Source organism: Bolinopsis microptera, chromosome 1 (assembly GCF_026151205.1).
Source record: "Bolinopsis microptera isolate Bmic1 chromosome 1, MBARI_Bmic_1.0, whole genome shotgun sequence".
Taxonomy (NCBI): domain Eukaryota; kingdom Metazoa; phylum Ctenophora; class Tentaculata; order Lobata; family Bolinopsidae; genus Bolinopsis; species Bolinopsis microptera.
The window spans coordinates 16,106,116-16,112,507 of record NC_087072.1 but is presented as its reverse complement, the minus strand read 5'-3'; the positions used below and the strand labels follow the sequence as shown (position 1 = coordinate 16,112,507).

Here is a 6,392-nt window from a genome sequence, read left to right as displayed (position 1 = left end):
CCAAACCAACGCGCCAGAGAAGATCACGCCATCACGGGTATATTACCTCCACTTCCAAAACATATTTCATTATATTACGAACTTGTCCACTATGAATTCGTCTGTGATTTTGATCCTGTTTTTCGTAGCATCTGCTGCCCTTGTGGTGTCAACCATAGATGTGGAGGAGGCGCAACTTGCTGTTCAGAGTACGTAACACTATCAACGTTATCAACATTATCAACATTATCAGAGTAATTAAATTATCAATAAATCATTTCAATCCCACACCAAATGTACTACTTCCAGTATCAATCACCACGTTGTTGCATCCTCCTTACTTCAACTAACATGGCTCATAGGTTTTATAAAGAAATTGTCTCTGACGGTAATTAGATATGTTGCACTTAACTAGCACTTAGCAGCTCTTTACGGTAGAAATGCTCTAATTATCGACTAGAAAGTTAAACTTAAACTGAACCCCGAATCGTGGTGGTGCAGCCTGAGTTCAATAGCAAATAAAGATTTAATACTTTTAACATTACTGCAATAAATAATTAACTAGAAATCAAATCATGAGCTGATGTAATATATAAAGTATTTATTTATTATAAACAAAGATCCCTCATTTTTATGTTTACAATTTACATACGTGTCTAAATTAATTAATACAATATAAAACTTGTATCAGGAAAATAAGTAATTTCTGGCAAATAAAAGTATGCGGTGAACCGGGTCAGGGTGTTTAATTTTTTAATGTTTATAAACATTAAAAGATATAAATATTATATATAAATATTATGTTTATGTTATATTATATATATTACATTTCATGACTAATCGGGCTTTGAAGTTTCAGATCAAGTTAATTGCTCCATTAGTGTGTCGGATCTCTATACGTATATGAAAACAACAGTCTGGGGTCGCGACCGAGGTGAGAATTGCAGGTGCTTAGAAAAGGCTAAGAAAATGTACGATACGAACTGCACGCAATTCAAGGATTTGAACTCGTTCAATAAGAACACCTCCTTCGTCCGTAAGTATTCTACAATTGATTTGCACGTATGCAGTAAGCATTTAGTACTTAGTTGTATGTTGTACAAAGTATTTATTATGAATACTTACGAACAGCATTAAAGCATTGTTATCATTGTATTTGTACGTTAACTGTAACATACTTTTGACACTGACGAAATATCTCGATTTCAGAGTGCAAGAAGAAATCCGGTAAATGCAAAGAATCGAAATCAACGAGGGAATTCGAATGTTGCATCGCCTTGTATCACTGTTATGGGGCAACAGATGCAAATTGTGCAAAGGGTTAAAAAATCAGTGTCCAAAATAATTTCGATTATTTGGTCCATTATTATTAACAATAATAGAAGTTTTGTAGATATGATTATGAATGAAGAATACATTTTTCATATAAAATATTTCATAATTATTAGTACTATATAGTACTTAAAGTACTACCGATGTAGTATTATACCGATGACCCATGCATTGCATTTAATTTTAATATTATCATTAACGGGTGATAAAATAGATACTCGTAAAATATTTGTTCCAAGACCGTTTAACGGTTGTAGGTTTATCATTTATAATTATAACCTACCAGGACGCGCGCCGAGTTGGACTCGTCGACGGTCCTGTATTTGAAACAAATATTTTACGAGTATCACCCGTTAATTTAACGGGTGATACTCTGTACTCGTAAAATATTTGTTTCAGATATATTAGCCCGTCGACGAGTCCAACTCGGCGCGCGTCTTGTTATATATAATAGGTTGACGGATGTTCCTCGTCTAAATTTCTTCGAAGTAGCGCGCGCCGCTTTCTTCTCGAAATGGCCCGATGGCACGAGCTACGAAGTAGCGCGCGCCGGGCCAGACCATTAACAATGGTCAAGTTATAGGTTATAAAGTTAGACTTAGACCTACAAATCATTAAAAATGCATGATGTTAGGTTATACTTATAAACTAAAATTATTTATTTTATTAATCAATTTGTTTATCTAATAATTGCAGTGTAGTACAAAAATATTAGTTGTATTTCTTCGTGCGTATACTAATACTATTACTATTAATGATTAAACGGATATAAATGATAAATAATAAATAGAACAAAAATCCGGGTTCACCTATTAAAAAACGGGAACGTTTAACAATATGAATAATTAACGGGTGATACTCGTAAAATATCTGTTCCATATTAATTCATATACATAACAGGACCGTCGACAAGTCCAACTCGGCGCGCGTCCTGGTTATAGGTTGTAAACCTACAAAACAATAACAGAAAGTGAACAAATGCAATTACAAATTATTAAAAAGTTACATGAATTGGTCGATAATTTGGATGGGAGCCGAAATTCGGAACTTACTTTTGTCAATGAATTGTATCAGTACTTAAAGTTAAACATTAGCCTTATATATTAGGGGCCATCTACTTAGGACGTCCGGCAAAAAGGGTGGGGGGGGGGGGGGGGGGGGGGGGTGGTTTTGGAATTTAGGACAAATCCGGACAGGCTAGGGGGAGGGGGTGGTTTCTGAAAATCCGGACGTCCGGAAATTTTGGCAGAATTAACGAAAAAGCCTCATTTATTTCAACTCTTTGGCAATGAATTTGAGTTGGTTTTATTTGTACTCTTAAAAGTAGCTGGAAATCCGGACGTCCGGGGGCCGGAGGGGGTGCCGGGGTACGGTGGGCCTGGGGGGGGGCGGACGTCCTAATTAGATGGCCCCTTAGAGTTAGACATTAGACAAGTCTGAAGTCACTCGCAAATGTAGGTGAAGGTACTCAACTTTGAAAGTTTGATCTATGACCATAGCACTATGTCTATTGTCTATAGCAAATATTAGTGAGGCTCGCGACGCGAAAAAAAGTTTTTAGACCAGATAAACAGTCGGAAACGGGACACGAGGGCGGAGGACACGAGGGTCGGAGGGTAAGGAAACAAGGGCGGAACTTTTCTAAAAGGGTGCGGACACGAGGACGGGAGAGTGGAAACGATCAAATGACTCGCTTTAAGTTTATCATGAACACGAAGGCGGAACCAAACACGGTCCTAAATGTTGAACTAGTAATACTAATAAACATGCAACATGCATCATCCTACAATTTCACCTAACCTTTGTTTGTTATACTCGTCACTTAACGGGTGATACTCGTAAAATATTTGTCCAACTCGGCGCGCGTCCTGGTAGGTTATAAACCTACAAGTACAAACTCGTCACCTATTTTAATGCACATTATTTTATGCAATTATTATCTTATTCAGTTAACATATCGCCATATCCAATAACTCACCTTATCGGACATGATTGTCACGGACATTACTTTCACGCTGAAGACCTTAGCGTGAATAATTATGTCGGCCGTGAAAATAATGTTTGTACTGGCCCCGGAGAAATTGTTTACAAAATGAAACAGCTTATCAGAGAAAATATTTGTTGTTAATTTTCTCAAATATTGGGGTTAATCTTTGTAAAATAAGGAAATGAAAAAAATCCCAAATACCATGATTTAATTTGGAGTACGAAATGTTGCAGTTTTCGGAACAAATTTCCATATTTTCGTACCTTACCTGCAACCTGGGGACCTCAGGCTATCATGTTCATAATGATAAACATATGAAAAAAGATTCGGCGGAATGACAGGCTGAGCGCAGCCCAGTAATTCGTACCCAAATCATTTAGGTCACCGGAATTATGTCGAACATAAATATGTCTCGTAAGGTAGGACAAATATAGTCACCCCTATTAGTCACATTCACTCTGTATTCATGATTCAATTTACAAGTTATAAGTATAACACCATTATCACTATGAGTTTTGATTCTTCAACAGAGATACAAGTTACTTCTAGTTCTACAGAGTTACAAGTTACTTCTACAGAACTGACTCCAGGTCACGTGACTCCAGGACACGTGACTACTGCAACTGCCTCCTGCTCCTTGATATCTGAATAATAAAACAAATATTTTTAATAAAATGTAAAACAAATATTTATTTTTACGGCACAATCAAACAATATCAATAATAAATAAATCAGGGGAGGTTTGAAGAGGTTTCAAGTGCCGAAGGCCACTGCTTATCTTTAGGATTTGAGAGTGACCTGTGCTTGAAACCCCCTCAACCATCCACTATACTACGTCAATATACTTATTATACAAATATAGAAAAATATAATTATCTAAGCTAAAATTGCTTATTGGTCTAGTTTGGTGACATAGGAGAGCCCAGTTGAGTTTTAGTCTAGGTTTATGTTTTAAATCATAGTTTGAAAGGTTAGCCATGTTTCATGGCAGAGAGAGAGAGATATTATGTGTGCAGAGCCGTACCGGATGTAGAATTTGAGATATAATATAGATTAGTTACCATATATTAGGGTCACCTCGATTTTGGAGGGATAGCAAGTGCTTTTTAAGGTTAGATTTAATAATACCTGACGAGGCTGATAAGTCTGAATTTTTGGAAGAACCCGGGATTATTATCCCATTTTCATTAGCATTACATATTTCGAATACATAGGGGATGAGATCATTCCAAATAATCAACGATGGGTTTGTACCTTGGTGACTGGTGAGTGTTCAAATGACATGTCAACTTCTGAGGTTATGGTGTTCTGGGTTGGGTTCAGAACTCTAGTAACTGTTATTGAGATAAAATAACTTATCAACTTAAATTTTTAAAAGATATTGTGTCATGCTAGACTCAGCTGATGTCGTGATGTTGTATTTATTAACAGGTAATGGCTATTACGTAATCTGATGATATTTTTGCACAAACTTACCCTGGAAAATTGCATCATCAAATTTTACTTCCATGTAAGATAATTTGTATAGTTTATACCGAAGATATTGTATAAACTGTAAGATTTTTCCTTGGAACAGGCAATCAGTTCTTCTGAATACAGACTGCCAACCCATACATTGCTACTCACTACTCAGATCACCATTTTCACTGACATTCTGTATTCTTGATTCTGCTTTTCAGCAATAGTGACCAGTTATTCCAATGTGATTTTTGTCTCGTGTACTCCCTCCATATCTGATATTGTTATTTCCACGACTACAATATCTTGAACGTTGAAGTTCAAAAAGACTATTTCTCATTGACATGCACAATCTATTGGGCATTTAACAGCCGGCAGTCTGCTTGCAGCTTTCATAGAATTTAAAATGGAATTTTAGCCTCACTAAGATAACATTTTCTTTTCCTATATCTGAGACGGCTGCTATCATAAATTCTTACTCAGCTGCATGCGGCACATCTTCTCTAGATCAGGTCTCTAATCTCTTACCAATTATTTCACTTAATTTTAAACAACATTTTCAGAGTTTCTATCAATCCTTCAGGCTTGAAACGAAAGCAGAACCAAATTTGGCTGTTTCGTTTTCCTTTAAATTTTATGCCACTGCATTTCCCATGGCCAAATTTTACCAATTGTCCCAGCTGATTTGAGGTAAACTTTCTTTTTTGTTTTTGATCTTTTGCATGCAATATACCAACCTCATACTGATACATTAAATGTAAAAGCAAAAGTTTAAGTAGAAAATCATTAATCAGGTTAACTGGTTAAAATTTTTAATTACAACTGTTCTGTAACGTGGGCGTTACAGAACAGAGCTCGACGAAGTGTCTAATAACAATAACATGAGTCCAACGTTAGATAACGTATTATGAAAAATATTCGATAAGATATATTTAGTATGTTATAAATATTATTTAGGTTATACATAACTAATATCTATGCTATATTTTAAACTTGACGACATTCCACCGGCAACGGACGGTATAAATATTCATGACTTGTTGTAATTGATATTTTTGATGCGGTAAAAAGTATCGTTTAGGGAATCTGAATACTTAGGTACTAACTTAAAACGTTTTCGTCATTGTCGAATAAAATCCATACTTTTTACAGTATACAGAGCTAGATGATGAAGATAAATTATAACAACGTTATTTTTGAAATTTCCTCGAACAAAGCTTTCGACTAGCGGGTTTCTAGTATACATATATACATGTTATAGGTTACTACTCATCGAAACATTTCCAAGTTTAAAGATTTCGATTTTACATGAGCAATAACCAGGTGGCGTGGTCAAGATAGGTATTTGGAAATCTGATAGGTGCCCCGATATTTTATGACATCTGCAAGTACAGCACGGCGACATCAGTTTATTGTGTAGGGGGCAGAGAGGACATTAATCTGTCCTGACGATGCACTTTTGACTTTCGGATATTAGTGTCCATCATTGTTTAACTTCATCAAACTGATAACATTGATCCTTCGTCCTCATGCCTCTGCAATCCAGTTCCTCACGTTATCGTTCCCTTGCAGTAATTGCAGTCAATGCCTGGCGGCTTTTGGGTCACAATTATAGAGGGTATATTTACAATTGTGG

The 6,392-nt window shown here is 36.0% G+C and overlaps 1 long non-coding RNA gene across 1 annotated transcript; it reads left to right on the top strand.

Moving 5' to 3' along the window:
- The first annotated feature begins 67 nt into the window (after positions 1–67).
- LOC134826165 (uncharacterized) lies at positions 68–1,478 on the top strand. Its single transcript, XR_010161662.1, has 3 exons — positions 68–188; positions 833–1,015; positions 1,189–1,478. It is a non-coding gene; the product is annotated as an uncharacterized LOC134826165 (long non-coding RNA).
- Positions 1,479–6,392: the final 4,914 nt, after the last annotated feature.